Source organism: Arachis hypogaea, chromosome 13 (genome assembly GCF_003086295.3).
Source record: "Arachis hypogaea cultivar Tifrunner chromosome 13, arahy.Tifrunner.gnm2.J5K5, whole genome shotgun sequence".
NCBI classification, from domain to species: domain Eukaryota; kingdom Viridiplantae; phylum Streptophyta; class Magnoliopsida; order Fabales; family Fabaceae; genus Arachis; species Arachis hypogaea.
In genome coordinates, this window is record NC_092048.1 from 85,489,858 (window position 1) to 85,512,697 (window position 22,840).

Consider the following 22,840-nt stretch of genomic DNA (forward strand, 5'->3'; position numbering starts at 1 on the left):
CAAGGGATCTGAAAACTCCCAGGATCCTTCAGTTTCTGAGGTAGTTTATGCTGAATGATAGCACTGCACTCTTCAGTTAGTATCACAGTCTCATTGTTCTTCCAGCTTCTTTTCTTAGTCATTAGCTCCTTCAAAAACTTGGCATAAAGTGGCATTTGTTCTATGGCTTCAGCAAATGGTATGTTGATTTGTAGCTTCTTGAAGATTTCCAAAAATCTCAAGAACTAGTTGTCATCTTCCTTTTTCTTCAATAGCTGGGGGTATGGACCTCTTGAGATGTTGAGTTGGGGTATCCTTTTCTCTTTCTGCAAACTTGGCGTGGGGGGTTGCATTCCATCTTGCTCCTCTTCCTTTTCAATTGAGCTTTCTTCTAGTGGTTTTTGGGGATGTTCCTTCAGTTCCTTCCCACTCCTAAGTATGATAGCTTGACACTCCTTTCTTTTGCTTGAATGGGTATCATAGCAAAAATTGTGGTTCGGAAGCTGCTTAAAAAGATAGCTGATTTGTGTCTCCAGTTTTGTGATGGCAGCATTTTGATTCTGCATGTTTGACTGCACTTCCTCTCTGAATGCTTTATTGTCTTGAATGTCTCTGCATATTCCTTCAATGAATGTTTTAATCTTAGAGAGCTTGTCATCAATTGATGAGTGGTTCGGAACAGATGTGCTGTTTTGGTTTTGATAAGTATGTGGAGAAGTGTTGTTGTGGGGGTGTTGAGATGTCCTCTGGGTGAATTGTTGGTGAGCTGCATTGTTGTTGGAGTTGTAACGTCTCTGGTCTTGGTTTTGATCTTGCTCACTTCCCCACCCAAAGTTCGAGTGATTTCTCCATCCAGGGTTGTAAGTCTTGGAGTATGGATCATAGTTTTTCCTTGGTGAATTCCCAATGTAGTTGGCTTGCTCCTGACTCCCTTCTGCTTCTTGGTTTACTCCTTCTTGTGTTGTTGATGAAGTGGAGATTGCTGCTACTTGGTTCATCTCCATCTTCTTGGTGAGGTCAGCCAGCTGCTGAGTAATGAGCTTGTTTTGGGCCAACAGAGCATCTACATTGTTTAGCTCTATCACTCCTCTTGTGTTCCCTCTTTCGGAAGCATAGAAATAGTCGTTTTCTGCTACTGTTTCAATAACATCTATAGCTTCCTCAATGGTCTTCTTCTTGTTCAAAGACCCTCCAGATGAATGGTCTACTGCCTTCTTTGACTCATAAGAGAGCCCTTCATAGAAAATGTGCAGCTGGACCCATTCGTTGAACATGTCAGGTGGACACCTCCTTGTTAAGTCTTTGAACCTCTCCCATGCTTCATACAAAGTCTCACCATCCTGTTGCCTGAAGGTTTGAACCTCAGCTCTCAGCCTATTGATTCGTTGAGGAGGGTAGAATCTTGCTAAGAATTTGTTCACCACATCCTCCCAATTTCTCAAGCTCTCCCTTGGGAAGGATTCCAGCCACTTGGCTGCCTTGTCTCTGAGTGAGAAGGGAAATAAGAGCAATCTATAGGCATCAGGATGAACACCATTAGATTTCACTGTGTCACATATTCTCAGGAAGGTGGTCAAATGTTGGTTGGGATCTTCTTGAACACCTCCTCCAAACGAACAGTTATTCTGAACAAGGGTGATGAGCTGTGGTTTAAGTTCAAAATTGTTGGCATGGATTGTTGGCTTTTGGATGCTACTTCCACAATTTCCTGGGTTTGGATTAATGTAAGAGCCCAAAACTCTCCTATCCTCCCCAGCATGATTTGCTCCACCTCCTCTGCCATGGTTGTGAGTCTCTTCTTCATGATGATTTTCCATGTTTTCTTCCATGTTTGGTTCAAAGTATTCCTCAAACTGTTCCTCCTCTTCTTCAGCACCAACTACTCATTTTCCTCTTGCCTCCCTCCTTAGTCTAAGGAAGGTTCTCTCTGGTTCAGAATCAAAGGAAGTTGAAGCCCCACTTCTTCTCCCTGTCATACAACCAACAAGTACAAGTAGAGAAGATAGGTGCAGACAGTATTTATGTCAGAATTGATGTTAGTTGTGGGTGATGCAATATATCAAACAGTTAGTGGGTTAGCAAACAGAATTGAAAATAACAAAGAAAAACAAAAGAGTAGATGGAGAAGGGAAGAAGTTTAACTAAAACAAAAAGTAAATCAATCAAACAGAAAATGAAATACACAAAATAAAATGCTCAATCTAGTGATCTTCCAATCTAATCATTGTTGATGCACAATCAATCCCCGGCAACGGCGCCATAAACTTGATGCACGGAAAACTTGTCTCTCAACAAATCTCCCTTCGGCAAGTGTACCGAAGTTGTCGTCAAGTAAAAACTCACAATAGAGTGAGGTCGAATCCCACAGGGATTGATTGATCAAGCAACTTTAATTAGAAGAATGTTCTAGTTGAGCGAATCCAGAATTTGGGTTGAGAGTTGTAGAAAATAAAATGGCGGAAATGTAAATAACAGAAAAGTAAATGCTAGAATTAAAGGACTGGAAGTAAATGACTGAAAATAAATTACAGAATTGTAAATGGGAATGGGGGATTTGCTCATAAAAGTAAATCGCAGAAATTAAAGAGAATGGATGAGATTAGAGATGGGGAGTTCATTGGGCTTAGGAGATGTTGCAATTCTCCGGATCAAGTTCATTTTCATCTCTTCCTCAATCAATGCACTCATTGATCTCCTTGGCAATCTTATGTGATTGAATTACAATTCCTTGCAATTCAATCTCTTAAATCTTGATCAATAGCCAATTTCTTGGTCAATTGCTCATGAGAAGAGATGAAGTATGGTCACTGATTATACCACATGCATTTCCCAAACCAAGTATTGAGAGGGTTACAGTCACATACCCATCCAAACCCAATTTGGTCCAGCATGAGAAAGCATTTCTAGCTTGATCTCTTCATTCCTCTTCCAAGGTTCAAAAGAGATCCAAGTTTGAATAGCTTCTCTTCCAAGATAACTACTCAATTGGATGAAGATCGAAAGCTTTCAAGTAAAATCAAGAGGAAAGAAAGAAGAAGAACAATGAAAATTAGTATTGATCCATCAAATTACAACAGAGCTCCCTAACCCAATGAAAGGGGTTTAGTTGTTCATAGCTCTTGAAAATGAAAACAAAGATGGAGAATACATCATAAAACTAGAAATTGCAAAGAAAGTAAATACAGAGAGTGGTTCTTCAGCCTCCAGCACTCCTTTACAATTCAAAGCTACTCCTATATATACTACTCTTCTCAGCTTCTAGTTTACTCTTCAAGTCTTGGGCCTTTGGATCTTGAGTTTGAAGCCGTTCCTTTCTTTAATTGGGCTTGGCTTTACTTGCAGAGAGAAAGTGCGAAGTGGGCAGAGACTTAAGCTCAGGGCGTAAGGAGTGTTAATCATTTAGTGAAAGTCCAAGTTCGGGAACGTTAGTGACACTTAACATTGTCACTAACGTTCCAATGCACCCCTTTTGCCTTACGTTAAAACCCACGTTAACTAGGTTAACGTGGCTTTTAACGTTGCCTTATCAACCTTCGAGAACGTTAGTGACACTCAACATTGTCACTAACGTTCCAGTGTGCCCCTTCTTGCTTCACGTTAAAGCTCACGTTAACTAGGTTAACGTGGCTTCTAACGTGGCCTTTGCCATCCTTCGAGAACGTTAGTGACATTCAACATTGTCACTAACGTTCCAATGTGCCCCTAGGTCTCACGTTAGAGTCCACGTTAACTAGGTTAACGTGGCTTCTAACGTGGCCATCTTTTAGCCATCCCAACGTTAGTGACAATGTTGAGTGTCACTAACGTTGGCTCATCCTTCATTTCTCATCGTTAGCTTCCACGTTAACCAAGTTAACGTGGAAGTTAACGTGACTCTTGGGGGTTGTGTGGTTGCTTCAACGTTAGTGACAATGTTGAGTGTCACTAACGTTGTCGATAATTCTTCATCCTCTACGTTAGTTCCCACGTTAACCAAGTTAACGTGGTACTTAGCACCATAGGCCAACGTTAGTGACAATGTTGAGTGTCACTAACGTTGGCTTCTCTCCCTCCCCCTTAACGTTAGAGGCCACGTTAACTAGGTTAACGTGGCTTCTAACGTGGCCACTTATGAGTAAGTGCCAACGTTAGTGACAATGTTGAGTGTCATTAACGTTGGCTCAACTTCTTTTCTCCATGTTAGAGTTCACGTTAGCTTGGTTAACGTGGGCATTGATGGCTTTTTGAGAGTGTTATTGGCAATCACTTTTCTCATTAATCTTTGCAAGTTACCTCCCCTTTTCTTGCTCCTTTTTGGCCCTGAAATCAAGCAACAAAGTGCATCAAAGCTCTAGTCCAAGTCATGAGTAATGCAACATAATATTTGTCACTAAACTTATGCAAAATCCTCATGAAATCATGTAAAATGTACAATGTATGCTTGAGTCAAGGCATAACTGAATATTTACCCAAAACTAGCTTATTTCCCTAAGAAATGCATGAAACTATCCTAAAACAGTAAAGAAAAGGTCAGTGAAACTGGCCAAAATGCCCTGGCATCAAGTATCCAACGTATAAACCTTGGTTTGGACTCCTTTTTAGCTAATAGATACTTTAGAGCTACGTGGTCCAAGTACACTACTACCTTCGTACCAAGTAAATAGGCTCGGAATTTATCCAGAGCAAAAACAATAGCAAGAAGCTCTTTCTCAGTAGTAGTGTAATTGGACTAAGCGGCATCTAAAGTTTTAGACGCATAAGCAATAACAAAGGGGTCCTTACCTTCACGCTGAGCCAGTGCTGCTCCTACTGCATGGTTGGAGGCGTCGCACATTATTTCAAATGGCTGGCTCCAGTCTGGTCCTCTCACAATTGGAGCTTGAGTCAGGGCGGTCTTCAGCTTATCAAACGCTTGTTTGCAATCCTCACTGAACTCGAACTCAATATCTTTCTGTAGTAGCCTGGATAAGGGAAGTGCTACCTTACTGAAGTCCTTAATAAATCTCCTGTAAAAACCTGCATGGCCAAGGAACGAACGGACTTCCCTCACAGAAGAGGGGTAAGGTAAACTAGAAATAACATCCACCTTTGCTGGATCCATAGAAATGCCAGTATTAGACACAACATGTCCTAGTACAATACCTTGTTTTACCATAAAGTGACATTTTTCAAAATTTAATACAAGGTTTGTACTGACACATCTATCTAATACTCTAGATAATCCATCTAAGCAAAGGCTAAAGGAATCGCCATAAACACTAAAATCATCCATAAAAACTTCCATACATTCCTCAATAAGATCAGAGAAAAAACTCATCATGCACCTTTGGAAGGTAGCTGGTGCATTGCACAAGCCAAAGGGCATTCTCTTGTAAGCATAAGTCCCAAAAGGACATGTAAAAGTGGTCTTTTCCTGATCCTCAGGAGCTATATGAATTTGGAAATAACCTGTGTAACCATCTAAAAAGCAATAATGTGATTTACCTAACAGGCGATCCAGCATTTGATCAATAAATGGAAGAGGATAGTGATCCTTACGAGTGGCTTGGTTGAGACTCATGTAATCAATGCAGACCCTCCAAGCGTTCTGTACTCTGGTTGCTATGAGCTCTCCATGCTCATTCTTCACTGTAGTGACTCCAAACTTCTTGGGGACCACTTGTACTGGGCTTACCCATTCACTGTCTGAAATGGGATAGATGATGTCTGCTTCTAGTAGTCTGGTTACTTCCTTCTTGACAACCTCTAAGATAGTGGGGTTCAGTCTTCTCTGGGGTTGACGAACGGGCCTTGCTCCCTCTTCTAAAAATATTCTGTGCTCACATACTTGAGGGTTGATGCCTACTATATCTGCCAAACTCCAACCAATTGCCTTCTTGTGCCTCCTCAGCACACTAAGTAACTGCTCTTCCTGTTGAGAAGTGAGTTCCCTTGCAATGATAACTGGAAACTTCTGCTCGTCTTCAAGGTAAGCATATTTGAGGTGTGGAAGAAGGGGTTTTAATTCTAACTTCTGATCATGGTCAGGCTCTGGGTTGTCTGGAGCTGGCAACAATGGTAAAGCACTGTCATTGTCCTCTGAGAATGTCCCCACACTTGGACCTTGTCCTATGTACTTCTCTTCAAATTCCTCCTGGTGAACTTCAGCCACGGTTTCACCTATAATGTCACACTGGAGGATAGAATGATCCTCCGGAGGATGTTTCATAACTCCATTCAGATTGAAGATTACTACTCGGCCATCTATTTCAAAAGAGTATGTTCCTGAAAAAGCATCTAATTTGAACTTCGAGGTCTTCAGGAATGGTCTTCCGAGTAGGATTGATGATGGCTTCTCTGAGTCATTTTGGGGCATCTCCAGGATATAAAAATCAGTGGGAAACGTGAGCCCCTTAATGCCCACTAATACATCTTCAGCAACTTCGGCCACTATAATAATGCTTTTATCTGCTAACACAAAATGAGCTGCCGACCTTTTTAAAGGAGGAAGCCTCAAAATATCATATATAGACAAAGGCATTATATTCACGCATGCTCCTAAATCACACATGCAGTCAGAAAATACCACACCACCAATAGTACAATTAACCATACATGGACCTGGGTCACTACACTTTTCAGGTAAACCTCCCATTAAAGCAGATATGGAACTACCTAAAGGAATAGTTTCTAATTCATTAATTTTGTCTTTATGTATACATAAATCTTTTAGAAACTTTGCATATTTAGGTACCTGTTGAATAACATCAAAAAGAGGAACAGTTACCTCAACCTTTTTGAATATCTGTACCATTTTGGGATCAGGTTCCAGCTGCTTCCTGGGCTTCTTTGCAAGTTGTGGAAATGGAATGGGAGTGGTGTCTTCTGCAGTATCTGCGCCCTGTAGTGCTTCCTCCTGTGGCTGAATTTCTTCTTTTTCAGCTATGTCTTGTATGTCCTCTTCCTCTTCAACATCTTCTATTTCCACTGCCTCTTCAGCTGAGGCATTTTCTGGTGGGCTTGGCTCCTCCTGATTCCTCTCCTGCAGTGTGGTTCCGGACCTTAGGGTGATGGCATTAATGCCACCCTTTGGATTGGGTAATGGTTGAGAGGGGATTCCACTAGAGCTCAAGGGATGGTTATTAGAGTTATTCATTGATCCAATCTGTGAGATAAGAGCTTGCAAAGTAGAGTTCAGACCATTTAGTGTAGCATAAAGGTTATTTCCATGGTCTGTTGTCTCCGATCAATAGATTGTAGTAAGTCATCATTAGAAGATGAGGAAGGATAAGTAATTTGAGAGGTCTGCTGTTGGATATTCTATGGTCCTTGGGATTGCCTCAGGTGAGGTACTCTGTAGGGCTGGTTCTGGTTCTGCTGCCTGTTGTTATTATTATTCCACCTCTGATTTCCCTGATTGTCTCTGCCTCATCTGTTGTTGTTGTCCCTCCAATTCTGGTTAGAATTGTCCTGCCATCCATGGCTGTAATTGCCACCTTGATTGTACCCTTGGTTGGGGCGGTCATAGAAGTTATGAGTCGCTGCCACGGTGTTGTCTTCCTGCTGGAGCTGCGGACATTCATCAGTATAATGGTTATAATCAGCATAGATTCCACAAACTCTCTGTGGGACTAACTGTTGGCTTTGCTGTGGTGGAGAAGGTTGAGCTTGCTGAACATGTTGTTGATTCAATTGCATCTGCTTTAGCAAGTTGGTCATTTCACAGATACTCTGAGTTAGAGCAGCAGTCTCTCTGCTAGAGGATACTTCTGCAACGGCTTTTGAACGGCCTTGTTTCTGCCTGTGATTCCGAGTTGATTCAGCTAAGTCGCTGATCAATTGCCATGCCTCATCAGTGGTCTTGTACTTTTTCATAGACCCATTGCTAGCACTTTCCAATGTGGTCTTATCTTGGGGCCTCATGCCCTGTGTGACGTAACCGAGTAACACTATCTTGTCAATCATATGGTGGGGGCAAGCTTCCAGAAGATTATTGAAGTGCTCCCAGTATTCATAGAGAGTCTCGGATTCATCCTGAACAATCATGGAAATGTCTTTCCTCAGTTTATCAGTAACTTCAGCTGGAAAAATTTTTTCCAAAAATTCTCTTCTAAGTGTATCCCAGTTGGATACAGTTGCTGTGGGTTGAGTGTAGTACCACTCTCTCGCCTTTCCCTCAAGAGAGAATGGGAAGGCTTTTAGCAAAATAGAAGTTTCATTCGCACCATCACGCCTGATAGTAGAACAGGCTGCTTGAAAATCTCTCAGGTGCTTGATAGGCTCTTGAGCAGGTAAGCCATGAAACTTGGGCATCAAATTGAGCAGTGCAGTCTTTATTTCAAAGTCTGTAGCCACCGCTGGGTGATGCGCTTGAAACGGTTGCATTGTAAAATCAAGGGCTCCAGCCTCCTGGATAGTAACTCTCCTAGGTGCTGCCATGTCACCTACACGTAAATCAACCGAATCAGTAGAACGAGGGCTAGTTTCTTCCTCAAATGATGTTTCAGATCCGCCCTCTGAGAGGACTAACCGACGCCGAGCTTGCCTTATTCATGAAATAGTTTTTTCAATCTCAGGATCGAATACTAGCAAGCTTGGATCAGGAAGTGAACGCGTCATCTAGAGAAAGAAACAAGCAGCTCATAGTAGCAAGATAAAATAAAATACAAATAAAATAAAAAATTCCAATTAATAACTTTAGCACTCTATTGCAACTCCCCGGCAACGGCGCCAAAAATTGACGTGGTGAAAATTGGTGAGTCAAGAATTGTTATAAAATATGCGTTACAAGTATAGTTCTTAACCAACCAGAAATCCGCTTATCAATTTAGAAGGGTTGTCACAAAAATTAAAATTAAAATACTGGGAGTATGAATCCCAGGTCGTCTCCCAACGAGTTGCAGAAAGGTGTGATATTTTATTAATCAGATGTTTTCAAAAAGAGTTTGAGTTGAATAAATAGGAAATTAAATTGGAGAAATTAAGTCATTTAAATAAAAGCCTTGACTGCGAGTAGATTAGTTGGAAGCCCTATTCTTGTTGCAGTACTCTCAAGATTAATTGATAATTGAAGGTTGTTCTGTTTAGTTATCCCTTACTAAGTAAGGGAAAGTCAAACAAGTTAGAATGATGTTTCTATTCACAAGTCCCAATCTGCTTACTTGGAAGGACTGGTGTTAGTTACTAGAGAGAAATCCAACAATAAACCCAATTACAATTTCTCCTTTGAGCATTCCAACTCAAGGGTTCCTTTCAATCAACTCCCCATCAAGTTAGGGAACTACTCGCTCATTGTGAATGTGGAATTCATGACATAGAAAAGAGAATTAAAGAAAGACATGATAAATAAAACTCAAAGGAATCAATTAAAAATAAAAGTAACTCTTGTACTAATAAATTCTAAAATAATCCAATAGTAAAATTGAGTAAATTAAAGGACATGGAAGAGTAAAGCCAAGTAAAGAAAATGAACTAGAATGACGAAGTCTTGATGAGGTAATAACTCTTCTCAATATCCCAATGCAAAGAGCAATAGAAAATAAAATCCTAAGAACTATGAATATGTAGAGAGAAAAACCTAGAGGAGGAGTAAAAACTAGATCTAAAAACTAAAAACAGTGTAGAATGAATGTTGTTGTTGGTTTCTACATGTCCTCTGGCTCTAGTCTGCTTTTTCAGGCCGAAAACTGGGTCAATACAGGGCCCAAAATCGCCCCGAGCGATTCTGCAGATTATGCAGATCGCGCACGTCATGCGATCGCGTCATTCATGCGGACGCGTCGTTCGGCGTTTTGCTTTTCCACGCGGGCGCGTCGTCCATGCCTCCGCGTCACCTGTGCTATTCCAATCCGCACGGTCGCGTGAGCCATGCGGCCGCGTCACTACGATTTCCTCTCTTTCACGCGGTCGCGTGAGCCATGCGGCCGCGTCACTTCTCGCTGGTCATCTCCTCAATTTCTTATGTTCCTTCCATTTTTGCAAGCTTCCTTTCCAATCTCCAATTCATTCATGCCCTATAAAGCCTGAAACACTTAACACACAGATCACGGCATCAAATAGAATAAAGGAGAATTAAAATCCGTAATTAAAAGTCTCTAGGGAGCAAGTTTTTTAATCATGTAATAATTTTAGGAAGGAAATATAAATGCATGCTAACATATGAATAAGTAGGTAAAAATCATGATAAAACCACACAATTAAACACATTATAAACCATAAAATAGTGGTTTATCACATCCCTCTGTACCTCTGATGACAAGTCATCTTAGCCTAGTTTCACTAGCCTTTTTCTTTTGTTTTCAATTGAATTATGCACTTTCTTGAGCTACAAGTAAGCTAATTTGGGTAGATTTTCATGCTTCCTTTGATTGAATCGACCATGTATGAATTCATGCTATTTCATGAGGTTTTATGCTATAATTGTCACATATTATGATAAAATGAATATCTCATGATTTTTAGCATAGCTTTGATGTGTTTGGTTGATTAATGATAGGTGAAGAAAGCTTGGAGAAAGGTTGAAGCAAGAAGGAATGGCCAGGAGTAAAGAGAGGACAATGGACTAAGTGAAAATGAACCAGGAAGCAAAAAGTTGGACCAAAAGTTAGCCTCAAACTTTTGCACAAACTTTTGGGTGAAAAGTTAGCCCCAACGTTAGCCCCTAACTTTTGGGCTAACGTTGGCACATGAAAGTTACTCCCTGGGCACCAAAAGTTTGCGCCAACGTTAGCCCCTAACTTTATGGCTAACATTGGCATGAGAAAAACACCCCCTGGCCACCAAAAGTTTGCGCCAACGTTAGCCTCTAACTTTTGGGCTAACGTTGGCACATGAAAAACACAAAGGGGGAGCAAAAGTTTGCGCCAACGTTAGCCCCTAACTTTTGGGCTAATGTTGGCGCCATAAGTGCACTAAGGAAGGCCAACGTTGGAGCAAAAGTTAGACCCCTAACTTTTGCACCAACGTGGGTATCAGCAAAACATGGGGGCTAATATGAAAAGTTGGACCAAAAGTTTGCCTCAAACTTTTACTCAAACTTTTGCAAAACTCCAACCCGGTTCACTTGGTTCACTTTGGTTCCTCTCCAAACTCCAAGAGCAATCAACCAAGGCCTCTCTCAACCCAATTCCACCAAGAGCAAAGGCCCAACTCAAGGCTTGAAGATCATTTGAAGAAAGTGTATAAATAGGATAGAATTCAAGTTCTTAGGGGAGCTTTCCTTTTGGAGTTTTCATAATAGTTTTCGGAGAGCTTTGGATATTGAGTGATCTTTAATTTCTTAGTTTCGGGGAAGGAGAATTCCACTCTCTTCCTCTTAGTTTTATTGCTTTCAATTTCAATTGCAATTGTCTTGGATCTTGGGTTGGAGAATTGAAGGAATTCTGTTTCAATCTCATCCGAAGATCTCTCTGTTTCTTCTACTGCTTATTGAATTTAATTTCTGTTAATTGTTCTTCATCTACTTTCTTTGCAATTTAAAATTCCTTTGCAATTGTTCTTGTTGGATCTAGGAAGGCATTGAGATCTAGACTTGGTTATCTAGTCTCTTGGGTCCTGAGATCCGGATTCCCCATTTCCCATTCCCTGTTTACTGTTTTCATGCTTATTTACAATTCTGTTTTTAGATCCGGTTCAATCCAAGTGTTCTTTTACTTCTCTGTTGGTTGCAATTTACTTTCCCTCGTTTAATTTCTGCAAATCCAACTCCCAATTCCCTTTACAATTCAAGCTATTTACATTTCTTGCACTTTAAGATTCTGCAATTTACATTTCTTGCGTTCTAAGTTTCTGCCATTTAATTTCTTGTTCTTTAAGATTCAGCATTTAAATTCCTGTTCTCTTTAATTTCATGTCAATTACCCATTCCCTTTACTTTCCATGCAATTTAAATTCTGCAACTCACAAATCACTCAACCAAATCTTGATTCGCTTGACTAAATCAACCACTAAACTAAAATTGCTCAATCCTTCAATCCCTGTGGGATCGACCTCACTCCCGTGAGTTATTATTACTTGATGCGACCCGGTGCACTTGCCGGTTAGTTTTGGGTGTTTTGGAGAAATTCGTTTTTCCACTAAAATATCCCATCAACCTCTCCCAGGCATTATAAAGGGATTCATCATCCTCTTGTTTAAAGCCTTGTATGTCCAGCCTTAGCTGTGTCATCCTTTTTGGAGGGTAATATTGATTCAGGAATTTGGCTAATATCTGTTTCTATGTTCTTATGCTTGCTGTGGGTTGGTTGTTTAACTACCTCTTAGCTTGATCTTTTATAGCAAATGGAAACAGTAATAATCTGTAGACATCCTGATCCACTTCTTTATCATGTACTGTGTTAGCAATTTGTAGGAACTTTGCCAGAAACTCAGTAGGTTCTTCCTGTGAAAGACCGGAATACTAACAATTTTGCTGCACCATGATAATGAGCTGAGGATTTAGCTCAAAATTGCTTGCTCTGATGGGGGGTATACAGATACTACTCCCATATGCAGCAGTAATGGGGTTATCATATGACCCCAGAGTCCTTCTGGACTGTTCATTCCCACTTAGATCGATGATGGAGAAAGGGAGATGTTGTAGATTGTAAAATAGAAATAAAGTAAAAGAAAAATAAAATTTTTTTTGTTTTTATTTTTTTATTTAATGCTAACCGAATTCAAAAGAGAAGAAAATAAAATAAAATAATTGGAAACTAGAAAAATAAGCTTCAAAAATCAAATAAAATAAAATAAAATAAAATAAAATAAAATAGATTAAAATAAATAAAAAAATTCGAATACTAAAATGGCAAATTAATTAAAAAGATTTGAAAAATTTTGGATATGATTTTAAAATTTGAAGATTGAAACTTTCTCAACAAGGAAACACCAAACTTAAAATTTTGCAATCAAAATAATAAAATGGTACAAGTAATTCGAAAATAATGAGCAAATAAAGGAAAAGATATTTTTTTTGAATTTTTGAATTTAATAAGGAAAGAGAAAAACAATAAAATGACACCAAACTTAGAATTTTTAGATCAAAACTAAGAAAGCAAACAGGAAAACTTTGAATGTCAAGATGAACACCAAGAACGCTTTGAAGATCAAGATGAACACCAAGAACAAATTTTGGAAATTTTTAAGAAAATAAAAACACAAAGGACACCAAACTTAAAAATTTTTATACTTTGGACACTAATAATTTGAAAATGCACAAGAAAAACAAGGAAAGACACAAAACAAGAAAAACTAAAGATCAAACAAGGAAAATAAACAGGAACAACTTGAAGATTAAGAAAGAACTAAGAACATATAATTTGAAAAATTGAAAGAAAAATAAAATCATGCAATTGACACTAAACTTAAAACATGAAACTAAACTTAAATAGAAGACTAAATCATGAAGTTATTGGTTTTAAAAATTTTCAAAAATAATTTAGAAAAAGAAAATATGGATTTTAAAATTTTAACCAAAAACAATAATAGAAGACTCAATTTTAGTGACTCTAAACCAAAAGGATAAATTTTTCCTAATCTAAGCAACAAAATAAACCGTCAGTTGTCCAAACTCGAACAATCCCCGGCAATGGCGCCAACAACATGGTCCACGAAATTGTGATTACACTTTTCACAACTCCGCACAACTAACCAGCAAGTGCACTGGGTCGTCCAAGTAATACCTTACGTGAGTAAAGGTCGATCCCACAGAGATTGTCGGCTTGAAGCAAGCTATGGTTATTTTGTAAATCTTAGTCAGGAGATTGATGGTAATAGTGGTTATATATATGAAAAAAATAACACAAAATAAACAGTACTTGTGATTTAATGGTGAGAAACAGGTTGAGGTTCCGGAGATGCTCTGTCATCTGAATCTCTACTTTCCTACTGTCTTCTTCTCCAAACACGCATGGCTTCCTTCAATGGCAAGCTGTATGATCCTCTCGGATGAAAGCAAATCCATATGCGTTGTCACCGCACGGCTAATCATCTGTCGGTTCCCACTAGCATCGGAATAGGACCTTTGTCCTTTTGCACACTGTCACTGCGCCCAATATTCACAGGTTTAAAACTCGTCACAGTCATCCCTTCCCAGATCCTACTCGGAATACCACAGACAAGGTTTAAACTTTCTGGATCCCAAGAATGCTGCCAATTGGTTCTAGCCTATACCACGAAGGTTCTAACCTCCGGACTCGGTCCGTGGATTAGGAACCCAAGAGATACGCACTCAAGCTGTCGCCCAATGACTACATTGATCTCAGATAGAATGGAGTGGTTGTCAGGCACGCGTTGATAGGGTTGAGGATAATGATGAGTGTCACAAATCATCATATTCTCCATATTGAAGTACAAGTGAGTATCTTAGAATAGAATCAAGCGTAATTGAATAGAAAACAGTAGTAATTGCATTAATCCATTGAAACACAGCAGAGCTCCTCACCCCCACCTATGGGGTTTAGAGACTCATGCCGTCAAAGGTATAATATGAAATGTAAAAATGTCATGAGCTGTAAACTGAGTCTCTAAAGTAGTTTTTATACTAAACTAGAAACCTAGGGTTACAAAAAATGAGTAACTAAGTGCAGATAGTGCAGAAATCCACTTTCGGGACCCACTTGGTGTGTGCTTGGGCTGAGCATTGAAGCCATTTCGTGCTTAGGCTGTTCCTGGAGTTAAACGCCAGCTTTGGTGCCAGTTTGGGCGTTTAACTCCAATTCTGGTGCCAGTTTGGGCGTTTTACGCCAAAAATTTTAGGCTGACTTTGAGCGCCGGTTTGGGCCATCAAAGCTTAGACAAAGTATAGACTATCATATATTGCTGGAAAGCCCAGGAGGTCTACTTTCCAACGCAATTAAGTGCGCTCCAATTGGGCTTCTGTAGCTCCATAAAATCCACTTCGAGTACAGGGAGGTTAGAATCCAACAGCATCTGCAGTCCTTTTCAGCCTCTGAATCAGAATTTTGCTCAGGTCCCTCAATTTCAGCCAGAAAATACCTGAAATCACAGAAAAAAACACAAACTCATAGTAAAGTCCAGAAATGTAATTTTTGAATAAAAACTAATAAAAATATAATAAAAAGTAACTAAAACATACTAAAAACTCCCTAAAATCAATGCCAAAAAGGGTATAAATAATCCGCTCATCAACTTCCAATTAATCTTCCCCCGGTCAAGGCTTTTACTTTGATTATATAAATTCTCTTGCCAATTTTCATTGCTTTAATTTACAATCATTTATTTTTCTATCCTCCAACTCTTAAAATTTCTCAGAAAACTCCTGACTAATAGAATAGCACTCTTTTGTCAACTCGTTGGGAGACGACTTAGGATTCCTACTCCCAGTATTTTTATTCTAATTTTGTGACAACGCTTCTAAATTGATAAGTTGATTTTCGTCGGTTAGGAACTGTACTCGCAATGTTATTTCTATACTAATTTCTTAATCGGTTAATTTTCGCCCACATCAATTTTTGGCGCCATTGCCGGAGAGTTGCAATAGTGTGCTAAATTATTAGTTGGTGTAAATATTTTTAATTTTTCATTTTTGCATATTTTATTTTATTTTATTACCATGAGCTGTATGTTTCTTTCATTGAATGACGCGTTCACTACCTGATCCGAGCTTAGCCGCGTTTGATCCTGAAATTGAAAGAACTATTTCACGTATTAAGCGAGCTCGGCATCGGTTAGCCTCTGAGGGTGGTGAAGTGGTTACTACCAATTCACCAGTCTCATCTGAGAGCGAATCTAAAGTGCCATCAGAGGAAGAAACAAGCTATTCTTCTTCTAATTCGGTTGATTTACGTGCAGGTAATATGGCGGAGCCCAGAAGGAATACTCTCCAGGAAGCAGGAGCTCCAGACTTTACACTGCAACCGTATCAAGCGCGTCACCCAAATATGGCTGCAGATTTTAAACTGAAGATTGCGCTAATCGACTTACAGCCCAAGTTTCATGGCTTACCTGCTCAAGAGCCTATCAAGCACCTTAGGGATTTTCAGACAGCCTACTCAACTACTAGGTGTCATAGTGCAGATGAAACTACTATTTGGCTGTATGCCTTCTCATTTTCTCTTGAGGGAAAGGCAAGAGAATTTTTCTACACTCAACCTGAAGCAGTCGTTACCAATTGGGATCTGCTCAGAAGGGAGTTCCTGGAAAAGTACTTTCCAACTGAAGTTACAGATAAACTGAGGAAAGAAATTTCCTGTATTATCCAAGGCAAGTCAGAGACTCTCTATGAATATTGGGAGCACTTCTGGAATCTCCTAGATTCATGTCCCCATCACAAGATTGACTAGTTGGTGTTGATCAGCTACTTCACACAAGGCATGAAGCCTCAGGATAAGACTACATTAGATGCTGTAAGTAATGGTTCTCTGAAGAAGTACAAGACGGTGACAGAAGCTTGGCAACTGATCACCGATCTAGTTGAGTCTATCTGGAATGTCAGGCACAGGAACAACTATCCCAAGGCAATTACGAAGGTTTGCTCTAGTAGTGAGATTGCTGCTCTCACACAGACTATGTGAGAGATGACCAACATACTGATGCAGCTACAACTGAATCAACAACAACCTCAGCCTCTCCCACAACAACAGTGTCAACAGCTGGTTCCTCTAAGAGTTTGCGGAATATGTGCCTGCTATACTCATTACACTGATGAGTGTCCGTAACTCCAACAACAAGAAGATAATACCTTAGTAGCTACTCATAATTTTTATGACCTCCCAAATCAAGGACACAATCAACAAGGCGGTAATTACAACCAAGGTGGGAACTACAATCAAGGTTGGCAAGATAATTTCAACCAAGGTTGGAGAGACAATTCCAACCAAGGATGGAGGGACAACTATAACCGAGGAGGTAGGGACAATAGTGGAAATCAGAGGTGGAATAGCAACAACAATCAACAGAACCGGTATCAGCAGAACCTCCCTTACCAACAGCAAAATCAAAACCAGCCTCACAGAGCACCACACCTAAGGCAATCCCAGACGCCTCAGAACAACCAACAGCAGGCCCCTCAGATCACTTATCCCCCCTCTTCTACCAATGATGAGATGCTTCACACTATTGTACAAGGACAGAAAGACCTTCAGAATACACTTGCCTATAGCATCACTGGTCTTACCTCTACCTTGCAAGCTCTCATCTCCCGACTGGAACCACCCTCTACTCCCAACAATTAACCTTCAAGCTCCAGTGCATTACCTTCTTAACCTTTACCCAATCCCAAAGGAGGAATCAATGCCATTACTTTGAGGTCTGGGACCACACTGCCAGAGAGGAGTCAAGAGCAGCCAAGCTCAAAGGAAGATATCCAAGCTGAAGACATTGTTGAGGTAGAGGACGTTGAAGAAGAGGATAAAGTACAAGACATGGTTGAAGAAGAAGTAGCTCAACCAGGGAATGGAGCACCAAAGGAAGATGAAGTCACCAGAGAAGCCATTCTCATTCCATTTCCACACCTTGCTAGGAAATCCACGAAGCAGATGGAGCTAGACCCTAAGATGGTGGAGATCTTCAAAAAGGTTGAGGTAACCATTCCCCTTTTTGATGCCATTCGCCAGGTATCTAAATATGCAAAGTTTCTAAAAGATTTATGCATGAATAAAGATAAATTACAAGATTTAGAAACTATTCCTCTAGGTAGCTCCATATCTGCTTTAGTGGGTGATATACCTAAAAAATATAGTGACCCAGGTCCATGCATGGTTACTATTACTATAGAAGGTGTGAGATTTTCTACTGCATGTGTGATTTAGGCGCGTGTGTTAGTATAACGTCATTATCTATATATGATTCTTTGAGGCTCCCTCCCTTAAAAAGGTTGGCAGCACGTTTTGTTTTGGCAAATAAAAGTATTATCTCTGTAGTTGGAATTGCTGAGGACGTGCTGGTGAGCATTAAGGGGCTCACATTTTCTATTGACTTCTATATTTTGGAGATGCCCCCTAATGACTCAGGAAGACCATCATCCATCCTGCTTGGAAGGCCATTTTTGAAGACTTCAAAGTTCAAGTTAGATGCATTCTCAGGAACTTATTCCTTTGAGATAGATGGCAGAGCAGTGAACTTCAACTTGGATGAAGCTATGAAGCATCCTCCGGAAGATCATTCCATCTTCCAATGTGACATCATAGATGAAACTATAGCTACAGTTCACCAAGAAGAAGTAGAAGAGAGGCACAGGGAGCAAGGTGCAAGTGTGGGGAAGCCCCCTGAACAAGATGAAGACACATTGCCACCTTCACTAGCTCCAGATGATCAAGTGCCTAGCCATGAACAGAAAGTGGAGTTAAAGCCCCTTCAACCCCACCTCAAGTATGCTTACCTTGAGGATCATCAGAAGCTTCCAGTTATCATTGGAAGGGAACTCACTTCCCAACAGGAGGAGCAGTTGCTTAGTGTGCTGAGAAGACACAAGAAAGCAATTGGGTGGAGCTTGGCGGATATCATAGGCATCAGCCCTCAAGTTTGTGAGCACAGAATATTTTTAGAAGAGGGAGCAAGGCCTGTCCGTCAACCTCAAAGGCAGTTGAACCCCACCATCTTAGAAGTTGTCAAGAAGGAAGTAACCAGACTGCTTGAAGCTGATATCATCTACCCCATCCCAGACAGTGAATGGGTCAGCCCAGTACAAGTGGTGCCTAAGAAGTCTGGAGTCACAACAGTGAAGAATAAGCATGGAGAGCTCCTGACAACTAGAATGCAGAACTCCTGGAGGGTGTGCATTGATTACAAGCACCTCAACCAGGCTACTCGCAAGAATCACTATCCCCTACCATTTATCGATCAGATGCTTGATCGTTTGTCAGGTAAATCACACTACTGCTTTTTAGATGGTTACACATGATATTTTTAAATTCATATAGCTCCTAAAAATCAGGAGAAAACTACTTTTACATGTCCTTTTGGAACGTATGCATACAAGAGGATGCCTTTTGGCTTATGTAATGCACCAACTACTTTCCAAAGGTGCATGATGAGTATTTTTTCAGAAGATTAACAGGACTACTGAAGAAGCATGGGATTGTTCATAAGGTAGCGACAACTTACCATCCTCAGACCAATGGGTAAGCAGAGGTGTCTAACAGGGAGATAAAGCACATTCTAGAGAAGATAGTCAAACCTCATAGGAAGGACTGGAGCACCAGACTTGTAGATGCGCTTTGGGCTTATCGGACAGCATACAAGACACCCATCGGAATGAGTCCATTCCGCCTGGTTTATGGCAAAGCTTGTCACCTCCCAGTGGAGGTGGAACACAAAGCTTTCTGGGCTGTGAGGGAATACAACATGGGATTGGAGAAAGCTGGTGCTGAAAGGAAGCTGCAACTAGTAGAACTGGAGACCCTTCGACTCGAAGCTTATGACAACTCCGAATTATACAAAGAGAAGGTGAAGGCTGTGCATGACAAGCATATCAAGAGAAGAGAGTTCAGACCTAGGGAGCTAGTTCTCCTTTACAACTCAAGTCTGAGACTCATGCCAGGAAAGCTGAGATCAAGATGGGAAGGTCCCTATAGAGTAGAGAGGGCTGAACCATACGGAGTCTTCCATCTGAGTCATCCTTCAAGTTCCAAATTCATCAAGGTCAATGGACATCGCTTAAAGTTATATCATGGTGAAAAGATGAAGGACAATAAAGAGCTAGAGGTCTTCCTCTTGGAGAACCCACCAACAGAAGCAAAATGAGCTTGAGGACCGTCTAACTTATGGACATAAAAGTAAAGTGCTGGGTGGGAGACAACCCACCATGGTATCATCATTCCTTTTTATTCTGAGTCTTATTTTCTTTCATTTTATTTTTATTAGTGTTCATTCGTCAATTCTGCATATTCATCTGCATTCTGCATATATAAAAAGAAGCACACGACGCGTATGCATCATATGTGCGTGCGAGAAAAATAAAAATTGAATAGAGAGTTGGGCAGGAGTGGTGCTGGTGGCGTGCCATGCACACAAGCAAGACCACGCGTACGCATCCCTCACATGTGCGCGTCCCTTGCGATTTCACCAGTCCACTCGTAGGCGTCTCTCACGCATACATGTGACCCTACAAATCGGCGTAAATGAGTGTATGGCCAGAGAGTTATGATGGTGTGGGGTTGGAACTGTACTGGGAGCACAAGCCCCATCACGCGTACACGTCCCTAACGCATGCGCGTCGTTTTCCCATAAGGGCCATCCATGCGTGCGCGTGCCTGACGCGCACGCATCATTTGTCATTTTTTCCCCAAGCCCAGAGCGAACAGAGAGTTGTAGGTACGCGTTGATGCCTTCGCGCGATTCGCACAATCAAGGGCACGCGTACGCGTGCCCGACGCTTACGCATCACTATTCAATCTGCGCAACCCACGCGTATGCGTGATGCATGCGTACGCGTCGCATGCGGCGCACAATTAAACAACCTCAGCGCCTGATTTCAAATTATCTTCCCCCCAATCCTAATTCTTTTCAATCCTACTTATTTCTTCTTCCTTCTTCCCTTATCCTTTCTTCCTTATTCTTTCTTCATATCTATTACTTTCTTCTTTCCTTCTTCATCTTCTTTATCAGGTTTCTTTTCTTCTTTCCCTTTTACTCTTTCATTATTACATTAATTTATGTTTCTTTCTTCTTTATTTTTCTTTTAGTTTCATTATCCATGGTTTTTTTTCTTTTCTTTTTCTTGAATTTTTATGTTGGTATTAGAATTTTATTTGGGTATTACCTTACTATACTAAAACTTGTGGATATTATGAGGAGTGATTTGACAATTGATATTTTAATTTGGCTCTCATATACATTTGGATTATATTATTTTCATTCCTACTTTAACTTGCTCACCCAGTGTTTGTGAAGAAGCACCTATGGCATCTTGAAATCTATTTTGTTCTAATCTTTTACTTGAATACCTCTTTTTCACAACACTTGTACTCCACATGTATTCGGGATTATCATTCACATTTGTCATCATACACATACTCTCTAAATTGTCACATTTAATTATTGATGCTTGAGTTATGCTTCTCATGCCTATTACTTGCATGCTTTTACTCTCTTGCATCTAATTATTATGAATTGCCTTCTTATTCCTCACTGATGTCTTACCTACATGTTGTAGCTACCATGTATTTGAGCTATCATATTTCCTTTGGCATATATTATCACTTAGAATTTTCTCCCTTCCGGTTCTTTAGTTATCCGAACTTTCACATTCTACCTTTTTCTTTCTTCCTTAGGCATGGGTACCAAGAAAGAAAAAGAGAAGGCCACTGACAAGACACCAGCAAGGAGAGGAACCAAAAGAACACTGGCAAAAGCACTTCCATCTACTAGTGTAAAGCCACCAACAAAGTGGGTGAAGAGAATCCTTAAGGTTGATGACTCTGAGAAAGCTTTTCCCGCCCGAGACTCCACGCGGTTCACTAACCATTATTGCAAACAGATGTTCCCCATCCTAGCCGACAGGAACTACAACAATGAGCATCTTCTCATTGTCCGAACATATTTTGTTGATTTTGTGGAACCCCGAATAGAGAGGAGACAGTGGAGATTTTTGAAGAGGCAACCGCGAGAGGTCAACTTATCATGGGTCGTTGAATTCTACTCCAACTTCCACTCGCCTACTCTGCAGACTTTCTTCGTTCGTCAGCAGCAAGTCCCAGTCTCCGAGAGTTCCATACAGAGAGCGTTGGACCTTCCACCTAGTCCAGATGGATGGGATGCATATCAAGAGGCATCTCTTAAGCACCAGATGTATCAGTTTGACTGGGATAGCGTACTTGGAGTTATAGCCCAACCTGGCAGCACGTGGATCTATGGGAAGTATCGTTCAAAATCCAAGAGCATCTCAGCCCAGTCACTCACTCTGGAAGCTCACGTGTGGGCACAAATTATGTCCCACTATGTCTTTTCGAGCATTCACGAGTCGACCTTCACAGTAGACATGGCTGTCCTCATCTGGTGCATCCTGACAGAGTAACCCCTCAACCTGCCCCGACACATTCGACAAGCTATGGGACACGTACAGATAGCGGGTAATCTGCCTTTCCCCACCTTGGTCTCAAATTTAGACTCTGTAGCAGGTGTGTCCTCTCGGGCAGGCGACACGAAGGTCATGATCCCTAGGGCCGACCAGTATGTCCCGAATGGGAAGTACATCAGGCCACCAGTTCCCTCTGTGAGCCGGCCTGCAGGCCCATCTTTGGATACTCCTCCTTCTTCTACTCTACCATCATCCACACCACAAGCACCATCCATCCATCAGATGTTCCTTCAGATTCTTGAGAGGTTCGACAGGCATGATCGGCGGATAGAGCAAATGGAGCGCCGTAACAAGCACCGATACAACTACCTGAAGGAACTCATAGTTGGTACACACCCACCTCCAGAACCGAAGGACACCCCTGACTCCCCTTCATCCAGTAGCATAGGGAGCCATGGCAAACTAGACAGCGGAGGCGATGCTTCCAGCCCTACCTTACTCCTTATTGATGGCACGGAGGATCGTGCCCAGCCTTAAGTGTGGAGAGGTCAGTCCTTGACTTCCGGAGGTAATTTCTCTATCTTAACACCAACATTTGACTTTTTATTTTGTTAGATAGGATAGATTGCATGATAATAATTGTTTGCATGCATGTTTTGCTTGGTTAAAGTAATGAGTTTCCTTTCAAGACCCTTTTTATAGCATTTCACTAATTTAAATTGAAAATTTGTGTTAAACTTATTTGAAGACTATAAATTGGAACATGAATTATAGCTAAGAATGCACAACTTGTGAGATTTGAGCTTAATTACATGGTTACACTATTTAACCATAATATTTTATTCTTGTGTGTTCTCTTCTCTATGATTGCAATCTATATTTTGTTCCATTCTATATGTCCACTGTTTAGTGTATTTGCATGCATACATATGATTGAGGCTATCA

General features: G+C 40.7%; 1 non-coding gene across 1 annotated transcript; it reads left to right on the plus strand.

Moving 5' to 3' along the window:
- The first annotated feature begins 1,251 nt into the window (after nt 1–1,251).
- LOC112739439 (small nucleolar RNA R71) lies at nt 1,252–1,355 on the plus strand. Its single transcript, XR_003170375.1, has one exon. It is a non-coding gene; the product is annotated as a small nucleolar RNA R71 (small nucleolar RNA).
- Nucleotides 1,356–22,840: the final 21,485 nt, after the last annotated feature.